The sequence below is a fragment of the Vombatus ursinus genome, unplaced genomic scaffold (assembly GCF_900497805.2).
Source record: "Vombatus ursinus unplaced genomic scaffold, bare-nosed wombat genome assembly UNPS02014818.1, whole genome shotgun sequence".
Taxonomy (NCBI): domain Eukaryota; kingdom Metazoa; phylum Chordata; class Mammalia; order Diprotodontia; family Vombatidae; genus Vombatus; species Vombatus ursinus.
The window spans coordinates 1,975,100-1,988,936 of record NW_020954596.1 but is presented as its reverse complement, the minus strand read 5'-3'; the positions used below and the strand labels follow the sequence as shown (position 1 = coordinate 1,988,936).

The 13,837-nt window shown below is 43.7% G+C and overlaps 1 protein-coding gene across 1 annotated transcript in view; it reads left to right on the top strand.

Annotated features, from left to right (window-relative positions):
• Positions 1-13,837, top strand: part of CPLX1 (complexin 1) — a 100,661-nt gene that overhangs the window by 72,276 nt on the left and 14,548 nt on the right. The window lies entirely within an intron of this gene.

Genomic DNA, 13,837 nt, shown 5'->3' with positions numbered 1-13,837 from the left:
AGAAACGGAAGCTCCCTGGAGCGCCGTCACTCGCCAGCTCCTGGGCTAATGTCTCTGGCCTTTGTTGTTGGCTTCCAGGAGACACACAGAGCTGGAAGCTGGGAATGGGGATGGGGTGGGGAGACGAAAACCATACTTTCTGCATTAGGAGATGCAGGAATGATTTTGTTTGTTTTTAAAATAGATTTTTATTCTTAAACACCACAAAGACAGGCATTTCCATTTGCAGAATAGAAAAAGAAGATTGTGCATAGAACTGTAGATCTCCATTATGTACAGCTTACTTATCTTATTAAGTATATAATAAGGTCAACCTGTAGTTTTCAAAGTTATCCTGCTTGTTTGGACTTCTTTCTGGCTTTCCTTCTGTTCTCTTCTCTGCTTTAAAAAAAAAAAGATGCCCCATTGACCTTCTTTTCTTTTCTTTTCTTTCCTACCCTTTCTCTATTTTCCGCTTGCCCTTGCACCTCGCATCTACTGGAGTGTGTGAGAGACAGGTCAGATTAGGTTTTCCTGACTAAAAGTCCGGCCTTTTTTATCCATTAAACCATAAGCCAATTTTACAAATACACATATTCATTTATATACACATACAGATTTTAAACATATTTACTTATATACATGCATCTATACACATAAATAAATTTACATATTTATATGTACATCATTTATATACATGTGATATACATAACATGTAGTATTGTTTACATGCATATAGTATGCACATGTATGTCTGTGTGTTTATATGTTTACATGTATATGTATGTCTATATACACATGCAGAGAGGGGGGATTGGGCAGAGGCTCTTTGTCTCTAAGTACTTCTCTTCCAAGGACCTGACTGAAGCTGCTTCCGTCATGGCACTGACTCTGTATTGAAATACTGGGTGCTGAGCTGGCTTGCTATTTTATCAGAGTCTCCACAGGGCATGACTGAATGTCATCACCCCAGTCCCCATGCATTTCCTGTGTAGCATCGTATCCTCTGATCCAATGGCTACCCCTCCTCCCAAAATGACTAAGGACTTTTGGCCGTTGTCCAATGCCTCGCATGGATCGATTGAATCTCTAAAGGTGAAATTTCTGTTGAAAGGATGGGGCAGTAGGGCGTCTTAATTACTTTCATCGGAGTAGGGGGTGATTAAGTGACTGATTCATTTGACCTTACCAAAGAATGGGCAGGAAAGGCAAATTTGGGGCAAGTTTGTGCAGGCCTTTGAATGCCAGGCTATGGACTTTATCCTACGAACAGTAGGGAGCTCTGAATGTTTCTGAGCAGGGGAGGGATGTGATTGGAGCCATATATTGGGAAAATTATTCTGGCAACCATTGAAGGCTGAACTGGATGGGAGAGAGTCTGGAGACAGAGAGATTAGAAATTAACTTATGCCTTAGACCAGGCACAGACTTTGCCTGATTAGCACCATTAACCCTGCGGGCTTCCTACCGATAGAACAGGATTAGCGCTTGTTGGCAGAGGAAGCCAGGGGAAGGAGCCGCCCGTGGCATTCAATGACCTCTGTAAGGCCTGCACAACTTGACATTACTGTTCCTTGCAGGGTTCCTGGACACTAAGCAGTCGCCCGCCTTCCCTCCCTCTCCTGTCCCCTGCCTTGCCTTCTTGTCCCAAGCCAGTGTAACATGGACACATTTCCCAACAGCCTCACACAGGCTTCTCTGGCCTCTCCCCTCCTTCACTAGCACAGGCCTGAGTTCACACTGGGTTGACTCCTACAGGGACCACATCTCACTGCTGGGAGCAACATCAGAAGTCCTGTTTTATTTTTTAAGCCATTCAATAAATAATTAGGAAAACACCCACCAGCCATGAGCATGCAGCAGAGGGGGCTGGAGGAAGCAGCACCCCTGCGTTGGGGAAGGTTGAGGTCAGAACAGCCCAATTCCAAAGGAGACTAGAAGTGGAACAGACATCCCGAGAGAAGAAAGCTTTGTGTGTGCACGCACATGTATGCATGTGCTTGTGCATGAGTGTACAGGTGCATGTGTGTGCCCGTGTGTGCAAGTTTGCACACACAAATATCTTACTGAGGACCAGGATAACAAAATGAATCTCTCCGAGGGCACCTGCAATGGAAAGTGGGGCCTGCTGGAGCCAGGGCCAGGCCTCATCTCATGGGGCGGCTCAGTGATTTGGGCACCAGGAAACCCATCATGGTAGAGCCAAGCCCCAGCTGAGAAAGTGGCCGTTTTCTGTGCTTATCCTACTCAGCTCCGCTCTTCTCAGTCAAATTAATGAGCCAACCAATAAGCATTGACTAAATGCCCACTATGAACCAGGCACTGTGGGAGGTGCTGGCAACACAAAGACAAAGGCTCGAAATTTCAGTATTGTCTTCCACTCCCTACTCCCATGCACCCCACATATCCAGTTTGTCGTCAGATCTCATTGTTTCTCCTTCACAACATCTCCACATGCGTCCATTTCTCTCCACCAGCATGGCCGCCATTGTTGTCCAGGACCTCATTCATCACTTGCTGCCTGGATCGTTGCATTATCCTCCTAATTGGTCTTCCTGCCTCAAGCCTTTCATTAATTCCAATCCATTTTGTACTCAGTCACCAAAATGAGTTTCCTAAATTGAAGGTCTGACCAGGTCACCCTCACTCAATAACCCCAAAGGCTCCTTATTGCCTCCAGGACCAAATATAAAGTCTCCCATATGGCATTTAAAACCCTTCATGACCTTAGTCCCTTCCTACCTTTTCAGTCTTCTTACAATTTATTCCCCTCCATGAATGCTACAATCTACCCACATTGACTTACTTGCTCTCCCCTGCACATAATACACACCAGTTCTCATCTCCATGCCTCTGTAGTGGCTATCTTCATGTCTGGAATGGTCTCCTTCTTCATTCACTTCTGTCTTTTGGTTTTCCTGGCTTCTTTCAAAACTCAGTTTAGATCCCTTCTTCTTCAGGAGGCCTTTCCCTGTACCCCCAGCCACTAGTGCCTTCCCATCATCAACTATATTTATTTTCTATCAACCTAGCTACTTACATATTATCTCTTCGATTAGAATGGAGGCTCCTTGAGGGCAGGAACTGTTTTTACCTTTCTTTGTATCCCCAGCTCTTAGCACAATACCTAGCACATAATAAATAAATTTAATAGATGCTTGTTGAGTATTGACTGACAGTCCCTGCCCCCAAGGAGTTTACTGGTGAGACAATATGTATGGAATGTTTGGGGAGGGAGGGAAGGCACTAGCAGCTGAGGGGATCAGTGAAGGCTTCCTGGGGTACTTGAGCTGAGTTGTGAAGAGAATCAGGGATTTCAACGGCTGAAGGGGAAAGGGAAAGCATTCCAGGATTGGAGGAGCAATAATCAGTGGAAAGGAAAGCCTCTTTGTCAATGAGAAAAGCGTCATATGTTCTTGTCCTTGGCACCTCACAGACACCCCTCCCTTCATCCCTCTAACCTTCTTTCTGTCTTTCCTACTTTCCTTTAATCCCAAGCTTGGACTATGGGATCTATCAGCTAGTCTGATTTCCGGAGATTTGGTCATCAAACAGAGAAAGTGGAAGCTAGGTGGTATAATTAAATAAATCTCTCCCGGTGCACCTGCTTTGAGATAGAGCACAAGGCTTAGAGTCAAGAACACCTGCGTTCAAGCCTTGCCTCAGATAATTACTAGCTCTATGACCCTGGAAGCCACGTAGTCCTTTCTGTGCCTTAGTTGTTTTCATCTGTGAAATGGAGATAATAATAAAACCTCCCTCGGAGTTGTTGTGAGGTTGGAATGAGTTAACACATAGAAAGGTCTCTACAGCCCTTAGAGAGCTACGTCATACCCCAGCTTCTCTCCTTCTCTGCTGCCTTGGCCATTCTGTACTAGGTGAAGGAAGGCCCTAGATGGCTGGTCTGAGACATGCTTCCAAACATGGAGCAATAATTCATGGTCCCTTGTGGTTCTCAGATTTGTTTTTCCTATATAGCATCAAGATCTGTGTAATTGAAGTAGTAATGTGAGGGACAGGTAGTGATACGAGGGACAAGCCTCCAGTCAGGAAGCTGGAGTCTTCTCCTGGCCAGGATGAGGCCTAATGGCACTAGGCTATTTGTGAAATCTTAGACAAGTGACTGAGTCCAAGTGTTGCAGAACAAATCTTTCTACTAAGGGGATTTGTTCAGTGAAGTTTGGATTCAGTCAAAGGGCCACACTTGAGGACAGAGAGGGTCACGTGTGGCCTTGAAGCTGCAGGTTCACCAATCTCTGCACTAGATGGTTTCTGAGGGCCCTTTCCCTTCTGATTTTCTGTAATTCTATATACCCCAAAACAGGAGGAGTGGTATCACCTGAGGAGGCAATTGATCCCACCAATTGCCTTCTTCCTTTTGTTTTAAATAACCAGTGAGGGTAGTTGTCAGCAGGTCAATCAACAAACATTTATTAAGTGCCTACTATGTGCCAGGTACTATGCTAAGCAATGGAGATACAAAGAATGGCAGAAAACCCCAACACAAACAAACAAACAAAAATCCCTAGTCCCTCCTCTCAAGACGTGATTGTCTCCTACACAGAGGAGGTGTGGTGGATGGAGAAAGCTAAAGGGGTAGAAGTCCTTTTGCTCTGACAGTTGTTCTACGTGGGATCTAAAAAGCTCAGCTCTGGCTGACCAAAAGATTATCCATTGACAAAACTCGCTTCTCCTACTTTTCAAAACAGCCCAAGGCTGGGACACATGGGCAACTCAGTAAAAATAACTGGACTCAATTGAATACATATGTTTTTTATTCCAATTTGAATAATCAGCTGGTTCTAATGACAATTCAAGCTGTTGTGAGGAATTGCTGATGTCAAAATTCAGATTGTTTTGGACATGCATGATATGGCCACTTCTGACATCTAATAATATAGAGAGACCAGAGAGAAACCGAGCTTTGGTTTTGGGGAGGAGGGTTTAGTGGGAGAAGGGTCACAAGAGTTTTTAGTGTTCTCTAACCAGCCCAGTCCTTGTGATTTTCATAGAAGCGAAGAGCATGGAGGGGGGGATTGGAAGCCATTTCCTCACCACATTTTTACTCAGAATCTTTTGCAGTTGAAGAAATAGCACCTTGGGAATAACTTACCACAGCAGGGAAGTATGATGAGTAGTAAAATGGGCTTTTAACCATAAGTCAGAAAAGAGTAGAGCTAGAAAAATCAGATAAGACAGTACAGAAAAGAGGAGTTTAAAGAGTAGACGTGACCTTACCCTGGGCATCTGTTACCTTCCAAGGGTAAATGGTTTGTAGCCATTGGCAAAAATGACCACAATACTCCCCAGATGGAGACAGACTTACTTAGTGCCCCCTCCCGTTGGATGGGTAGATTCAGTAGCAGATGGCCCTGAAGATAACACCATCTTTGATAACAACTAAAATTTAGTAGGAGGTTGAAAGAATTGCCTGACTGGGACCATAGAGGCTTACTAACCACAACATCGTTAGCGAATGGTGAATACAATATTAGATGCTCTGAGGATAGCTGGATTGCTGAAGGCCAACTAGAGCTGAGTGATAGTCAGTGGCGAGCAATGCAGGTACAATATCCAGTTGGTGGCAGCAGAGAGCAACACCCAGCAAGGAACAGGTCCAGCAGACGTTAGCAGCTTTTTAAGGTTCAAGGCTCGACATGCCCCTCATTACCTGTGTCTTGGCCACACATATTCCCTGCATACATGTTCATTCACTTAGGCACTCTAGCCATACATGCTCCCCATCTCTGTATGCCTCACATCTTTATGCATGCTTGTTTTCCCACTGAGGATGTGTAAATGTGTGGGTAAGTAAGCACCAAGTTTTTTTGGGGGGGGGTGGGGAAGAAGGATGTTGGAGAGAGGGAAGAACCTTATCTTAATACTATGTTATTTCATTCAGCCTTCACTTTAAACTGTGTGTCCCCTGACTGAGCAATCAAAGTAAGCATGTTGGTAGGGGCTAGTGAGCCATGATTTAGAACAGATTCTGATCCACAAAGTACCTAGCACCTTTCTGGGAGCCAACAGGTAGCCCCAGATGCTGCAATAGTAAGGTGGTCACTGTGCCACCTAGTTGCCCCTAGGTAATATCTATTACCTTGTTTGAGCCTTACACCAATTCTGTGAAGTAGACAGGATAAGAATTATTTTATCAATGAAGAAACCGAGGCTGGGGGTGGGGAGTGGATTAGAATGGGCACAAGGGTATTTAGTGATGGAACCAGGTTATTTCTCAACTCTTAGTCCAATATTCCTTCACTATACTGCACCAGATTCCTACCACATACCCTCCCTGTAGCCTAGAAAGGGAATAGCTGGGCATTGGGTAAACAGAATCCTGACCTGTCCCTTGGGTTCTTGAAAAAAAGGAGGACAGGGATCAAGCTTAAGATGGAGGGCAAGGAATTGGGTTGGATCAATGTCAATCAGTAAGTATTTAATAAAAGGCTACTAGGAGCTAGTCACTGGGGATACAGGTACAAAGAATGAAGCCATCTCTACTTACATGGAGCTCACATTCAAATAGGGAAGCCAGCAGGCAGATAAATAAATATATCCAGCATAAATATAAAGTGAATGCATGCAAATGTATTCAAAGTAATTAAATATAAGGTAGCTTGGGAGGGAGGACACTAGCAGTTAGGGAATCTGGGGAAAGGCTTCAATCAGGAAACGAAAAGAGAAGGCTTCCTATTGCCTCTGGGATAGGAAGAATTGATTGAGTAAAAGAAACATATGGTCAGACAGGAGTTGATTGAGTAAGGGAGTTGTATGGTCAGATCTGTGCTTAAGAAGTAGGATGCAAGGAAAAGAATGAGAAGGAAATTGGAGAATAAGGGAGATGAAATCAGGTATGTTTACCCATGTGCTAATGGAATGCTAGGAAGGACAACTCAAGTTTAAGACTCACTACAACGAATTTGTGGCAGCAGTTCTAAAGTGGGAATTGGCCCCAAGAGCTACCCATGTGTCTAGCAAAACACTGAAGAAGGATCTTGCCTCCAGCAGCTATGGAGAGCATAGAGAACTTTGCAATGAGCTACATAGAATGGGTAATGTCTGTCTTCCTACTCTAGCTATGTCACTATTATCTGTGCTCTGAATTGCTAGCTGGTTTTATTCCTAGAAAAAATTTGAGGATAGAGGGATTTGAGGAGCACCTCTCCACTCTTTAGGCTGCTAGAGCAAAGTAGTCCAGTCCTTTAAAAATAGCAAGGAGCTTCAATATAAAAACAAAGAAGGAGGAAAAGGGATCTGATGTGGCAGAGGGAAATCCTTGCCCATGTCCAGAGGTTGGAGGGTAAAAGAATGAGTCAGGTAGGAGAAGGGGAAGAAGAAAGACCGCTGAAGATAAAGTTGATCCTCTTCTTGAAGAGGAGCAAACTGGATCCTCTGAAAAGGAAGGAGCTGCTTGTCCAACAAGGAGTGATGGTGTGGATCCACAGGTGCTCTTGGAAGGGAGAATATCTAATAAGGAGCAGAGGAAAAAGAGATGAGTTATGGTGTTTGGTGCTTCCCTGCTATGATGTACCAACACAACTATGACCTACCATTAACAACAGAGAGGACCACTGTCTTCACTAGGTCTTTCTCCAGGACATAACAGACCACCTACCAGTGCCTGCCAAACCTGATGACTATTACCTATTCCTTGCAGTTCACTTGAGTGCAGGTAAAATTGTCAAGAAGAATATACAAAGTATTGCTAGGGGTTATGGAGTCTCTGGCAAGAAATGGAAGACCTTTTGGGTATTTCTGTTATGAAAGACCCAGGCAGTGGGTATTTTCATTGCTTCTGCTACTTCTGATTAAAGGCAAAGATATTGGCAGAGGAATGAAATTCTGGGAAGTGAACAGCTAGTTAAGAAGATGGTGGTAGAGAATGAGTTTTGGAGTTATCCAACATGGTTTAAAATATGAAAATGATGGGCAGGGTAGAGTGTACCTACCAAATACTAGTAAAAATCGTATTTACCTGGAGTCTTGTCAATTTCATCAGAATGGCTTTAAACCGAAAAGAAAGGGGGAGGGGGAAAACTGCTCATGTAGATTTGACAAGTCTGGTACCACAAAGAGTAGCAGGTTCAACATAGGAGAAAAATAAGCAGAAGGAAATACTGGTGATTCAAGAATGATAAGAAGAGGGACAATAATAGAACCCATGGCTACAGATCTCTCTATACAAATACACAAATTATGGGTAATACATAGGATAAGCTAGAGATTCCAATGCTACTAGGCAAATTTGACCTCACAGGGATCACCAAGAAAGACTTGGTGGGATAGGGACTCATGACTAGAATTTATCTCTGTAAAAGTATATCTATCTCAAAAAGAACATAGGTAGTGGGGTAGAAGGTAGGGAGGGAGATGGAATAGCATGATATGTTGAAAAGATATGCCCATGTGAAGAGATCCAGGAACCTCAGGGTAGAAACACAATAGTGAGCATCTGAGTGAGAATTAACACAGGCAGAAACAGAAGAAATGTTGTTGTAGGAGGATACTCTATACCACCTAGGGAGGAGGAGGAATTAGATAAAGAGTTTGAGAAACTTTCCCTGGAATCATGATATTGTAGTGATGGGGTGACTTTAACTATCAACAATTGATGTTCCTTCTGTCAAAAATGGAGCACTCTGATAAATTCTCCACTTGCTTCAATAATTATTTCATACTTCAGAAGGCAAAAGGAGTCACAAGGGAACTGACATTCTATAATTCTCGCCAACAAAGGAGGAACTGATTGATGAAGGAGAAATGAAGGGATTTAAAGGAATGTTTTACAAGGGATTCTTGGTTAGGTGTGGGCTGGACTCAGTGACCTCCAAAGTACCTTTCTGGTTCTTAGATCCAGATTATCTTAGATTCTCTGATTCTGTGAGTAAATGAGACCCACAAGGGATGTGGAGTATGTAAAGAGTGGTGAGGGAGGGACTGTGGGGAACATTCCAAACTTTGGAGACAGAAGGCAGAGGATGACCCAGAAAAGGAGAACCAGAAGGAATAATTAAATAGGAAGGAGGAAGCCTTTGTAGAAAGCCACATCATGAAAGCCAAGGCAGAAGAAAGCATCCACAGGGAGAGGGTGGTCAACAGTGTTAAATGTCGCAGAGAAGTCAAAGTGAATGAGGATGGAGAAAAACTAGGTGGATTTAGTGATGAAGAGGCCTTTGGGAAGAGATGTTTGAGTACTGGAATGAGGTTAGAGGCCAGTTTGTAGAGAACTGAAGTTTGTAAGAAGCTGAGCAAGGAAGTGTAGACTATTCTTTCTAGGAATTCTATGCAGAGATAAGGAGAAAAGAGAAATATGATAGGTTAAGGGTCTTTTCTTTAAAAAAAATTGCTTGTTTTAGAACAGGAGAGATGTGACTCTATTTGTAGATAGTGGGTAAGGAGCCAGGAGATATTGAAAATGAGAAAGAAAAGGAATAGTGGTGAATGGATAGGCCAGCTCCAGAAGGAGAGAGACAGCAATGGGATTAAGGGCAAGGGAGGAAGGGTTATTCTTGGAAAGGAGCACAGTCATCTCGTCCTCCAAAACTGGAGGGAGGGGGGAGAAAAGATGGCAGAAAAACATGGAGTTTTTAAAGTGTGGAGGAGATAGGAGGAAGCACATGACCTGTGGCCTCAATCTTCTCAGCAAAGTAGGAGGTGAAGTCATTGAAAGCTGAAGACACTTAAACTCTGTTTGGAGCATCTCAACAGAAAGGAGTCTGTGATCCTCCTGAGCAGAATGTGTTGGAAGCCAGAAGTAGGTCATTGACCTTTTGGTCTCCCAGCGATTCTATTCACACAACCTTCCGCAGGGCCCTCAAAGTCTCTAGCTTTGAACTCAATTCAATTCAGTTCGATCAGTCCACTGCCTGTCTGTATGTCCAGGCTTGGGTCAGGCTATACATTCATCTTTGTGGGGATACAGAGCAGGAAGGTCCTCTGCTCTCCTCTCAGGAAGCTCCCAGTTTTGAGACAGAGAAGTAGATGTACCCTGCCCCCAGGGAGCCTACAGTCTGGAAAATTGGGGTGGGAGGGTAAAGGGGGAGGAAACGTCAGGGAAAACACTAGACTAATTTACGGGGAAAAGATAGCAAGGCAAGAGGGTTTTTTGGTTTTGTTTCTTATTTTTTTTTATCTTTATTGTTATTTTTTATTGTTTTTATGGTAAAAGGAGGGGGGGATGTCTCCATGGCTCGGAGTATGATTCATGCAGGATGTCATCACCCTCCCAGTCATGCAGGTTCAGGATCTTGAGGTCATGCTCCTCTCCTCCAAATTCATTCAGCTGCAAAATCCTGTCTGGGTTTCTTGCACAATAGATTTCACATCCATCCCTCTTTTTTCACTCATACAGCCATGGCCCTAATTCGGGCCCTTATCGCCTCTTGCCTGTGCTACTGTAATGGCCCCCTAATTGGCCTCCCTGCGCCCAGGCTCTCCCCTTCTCAATCCATCTTCCACACAGCTGCCACAATAATCTTCCCAAGGCACAAATCTTCCAACGATGCTGCTGTCTTGCTGGGAAACCTTCAGGTTAGGCTCCAGAATTAACTACAGATCAATGCTGAAGGTCCTGCACAATTTGACTCCAGATTTATTCCATATCACTTCCCTTCCTGTATTCTTATGTTCCAGGCAAACTGACCTCCCACCTCTGTGAATTTGTGTGTACTGTGCCCCAAGCCTGTTCTGCCTTCTCTCTTCACCCCTGCCACTTAGAATCTTTAACTTTCTTCCAGGTTTAGCTTCTACTGGAAGCCTTTTGCACCCCCCTCCTTATTAATGCTTTCCCCCTGCTCAGAGCACCTTGAATCTGTGAACATGTTGTATTTCTTGCCAATTCCCCGACCCCCAGTAGAAATGTCTGTTCTTTGAATAGGGAGACATAATTTTGCCACTGTGCCCAGAACAGAGTCTTGCACAGTTTTGATGGGGAGTGATTTTAGACCTATGATTTCATTAGTAGATGGAATTTAGTCCCTGTGTGGAACTTACAGTCTTTGAGAATTTCCAGGAGCACCAAGTGTCCTTGTCCCCTGTCCATTAGGTGCGCCATTATGTGTCAAAGACTTGGCTTGGGCCCAGCCCATCTGGATTCCAGTGTCACCTCTCTTCACTGCAGGCTCCTTATCTGGTGCTTAAGAAGTGTTGTTTGAGCTGAATGGAATGGAATAGCCAATGATAACAATAGCCCTGAGTTGATCATGTCCTGAGCCCCAAAGCACACCTCTGCCCATATACAGGAGTTTTTTGGTATAGGGAAAGAGCCCTGGGTTGGGAGTCAGGAGACCCAGATCTAGTCTCAGCTCTGTTACCAATTCCCTGTGTGAGCCCCTTTCCCTCTCATAGCCTCAGTTTCCTTCTTTGTAAAGTGGGAAGAATAACAATACATATATGTGCAGATGTGCACGTGTGTATGTGTGTGTATGTGTGTGTGTGTGTGTGTGTGGACACATATACTAGCTGTCCCTCCCAGTTCTTGCCATCTACAATTTTAATACGTTTGTCTTAATTAACTATAAGCTTACAAGTAATATATAATTTATAATAATTCATATATAATTAAGCTTATAATAAGCTCTGCCTTTATTCAAGTTATTGATAAAAATTTCAGGGCAGACTAGGGCTGTTGACAGATCCTTGTTTACACATGTACATGTATATAACGATTTGCAGTTTTCAAAGTGCTTTGTATTTACTATCTCATTTGAGCATCACTCTAACCTTGTAAGAAGGTGTATTGTGGGTATTATGCCTATTTTACAGAAGGAAAAAAACTGAGGTTTAGAAAGGATCACTCATTAGAGCCAAGATTTGAACTCGTGTCTCATGGTCCAATTCTCCTTTCCCTATACCATTCTGTATACAGATTGGTATAATGATTGTATAATGTATACAATGTATAATGATTGCTACCTTTCCTAGCTCACAGCTGGTGTTAGCAGTTAGCAGGGTCCTGTGCAAAGCATCCTGAGAGATGAAGCTTTGGGAGAAACAAAGCCCCATCCCGTCTTTGTTCAGAGGGACGGGCTGCGACAGCTCAGTCCATTGTCTCCTCCTAGTCCAGCTCCTAGCTTTGCCAGCTGCTGCCTACATCCCCAAGCTCCCCTGCGAGAAGTCGTGGCTCTGAGATCCCAGAGGCCGATTAATGCATGCCTGGGCAGAGAGCCCATTGTACTCTCAGGAAATTCCATTTCCAATTTTATTTAATACTATTCGAGTGTATTCCTGAGCTCAGAGAGTCGACATAGCTTGAGAAATCCTGAAACACTAGGTTTAATGAGGAGTAAAGATGCCAAAGGATGGACGTTCAGGTCGGAAGGCCCTTGTTAGCAGCATCCAGCCTGGAGTGGTTCATCCTGGGGAGGAAATATTCACTCATAGGCAGACAAACAGGAAAGCTCCCCTGGGCTGCTGGGTGCTTTCAAGGATTTATTATTTTCTTTAAGAATCAGTTTTTAATTGTGGGGCTAGGGGAATTAAATAAAACACAGATTCTTACATAATTTCCTCAGAATAGCTAAATCACTTTCTGAATGCTGGATTTGGAGTCAGGAAGACCTGAGTTCTAATCTTGCCTCAGACACTTACTGGCTGTGTGATCCTGGGCAAGTCATTTAACCTCTATTTGTTTCAGTTTCCTCATTCATAAAATGAAGGGGTTGGACTCCTTGACTTTCAAGGTCCCTTTTATTTCTAAATCTATGATCCTATGATACTGTAGCCCCCACCACTGCTCATTTTTCATTTCCTAGAGTGAGGCTGGGTCTGTTGGATTCTCTGAGAATTATCTCTGAGGGTGTTGAGTGATCAGTCCCACACCCAGGGGTGCTTGGGAAAGCTTTCCTGCTGTTTATCAGTGACAGAGCGACGCCAGGTGGCAAGTGTGGAAACATGCCACTTTCTTTTTACCCAGAAAAGTCCAAGGGAGTATATTCCCAAATATAGCTAACAGCGTCAGCTAAGAAATGAGTTTTGCCAAGTTTGCTTGTCATCCTGCTGGCTTCAGTACCTTTTTCTTTCTCTAGGTATCAGAATACTTCAGAATCTAACATCTGTCGTTTTCTCAAAGGGCCTGGCTTTTGGCTACCCCCAGTTAATTCTTGCTAAAGTGTTAATGGCTGATAATAACTGAAAGTGTTTTTCCCTCCTGTCTCTAGGGCTATTTGAATTTTTGTGGGGCCCTCTGAGAAACCAAAAACCCACGTAGAGAGAATTGTAAAGAGGGAAGAATGGCCCATGTATTTAAATTAGCAGCAAATTGCAGAGGGTCTCAAATATCAGGCTGAAAGGCATTTGGACTTTATTCTATTGGGCATAGGGGACCATTTTGTTTTTATTTACACAGGAATAACACACACAAAGCAGTGTTTTAGAAAGATTAATCTGGCAATCTGTAGTACAGTTTGGAGGGGGGAGGACTGAAGTCAAGGAGACCAATTAAGAGAGGCTGTATCAATATAGTATAGGAAAGAAGAGATGTTGGCCTCAACTATTGTGGTGGGTACATTGTGTTAGTTGGATGGAGAAAAGGAAAAACAACCCAAGAGACATTACAAAGGCCAAGGTAGGATTAACAGAACTTGGTACCTGGTTGGATGTGGGAGCTGAGGGAGAGGGCTGAATCAAAGATGAAACATAGAGGGGCAGCTAGGTGACGAAGTGGATAGAGCACCGGCCCTGGAGTCAGGAGGACCTGTGTTCAAATCCGGCCTCAGACCAAACATTTGACACTTACTAGCTGTGTGACCCTAGGCAAGTCACTTAACCCCAACTGCCTAAAAACTAAAAAAAAAGAAACATAGAAATTAAGGCCAGAGGCAGTATTGGGGGAGGGGAAGGTGATGAGTTCAATTTT